Source organism: Pteropus vampyrus, unplaced genomic scaffold (genome assembly GCF_000151845.1).
Source record: "Pteropus vampyrus isolate Shadow unplaced genomic scaffold, Pvam_2.0 Scaffold87, whole genome shotgun sequence".
NCBI classification, from domain to species: domain Eukaryota; kingdom Metazoa; phylum Chordata; class Mammalia; order Chiroptera; family Pteropodidae; genus Pteropus; species Pteropus vampyrus.
Genome location: NW_011888868.1, coordinates 2,383,855 through 2,384,597, shown reverse-complemented (window position 1 = coordinate 2,384,597; position 743 = coordinate 2,383,855).

Genomic DNA, 743 nt, shown 5'->3' with positions numbered 1-743 from the left:
CACACACACATAGTAGCTTATATGCTGTGGTTGTGCCCAATTCTCACAGTCAGTAACCCTAAAGATCATTCTCACCCATTCATGTGCCAACAGCCATCAAGGCTCAACTATAAAAGGAGGGAATACACAATCCACACAAAGGACATTCTTGGAGCATCCAGCTCAGGTAACAAGGGAGATTGCACCACTGGGTCCTAAAGGACACCTACTACATAAGGCCACTCCACCAAGACTGAGAAACATAGCATATACATCTAATGCATAGAAAGAAACACAGAAATGTAGCCAAAATGAGAAAACAAAATAACATGTCCTGAAATAAAAAGAGTGCGGGGGAGAACTCCAGAAAAAAATAAATAAATAAAATGGAGGTAAGCAATCTGCCAGACACAGAGTTCAAAACAATGGTTATAAAGACACTTAAGAAATTTAGTGAGAACTTCAACAGAGAAATAGCAAGCATACAAAAAAGACATAGAAAGCACAAAAAAGAACCAGTCCAAAATAAACATACAATAACTAAAATAAAGAATACACTAGAAGGAATTAACAGCAGATGAGATGAAGCAGAGGACTGAATCAGTGATTTGGAAGACAAGGTAACAAAACACACAATCTGACAAAAATAATAAAAAAAAAGTTAAAAAAATATGAGTATAGTTTAAGGAACCTCTAGGACAACATTTAACGATATTCACATCAGGGGATACCATAAGGAGAAAAGAGAGAACAAGAAATTGATA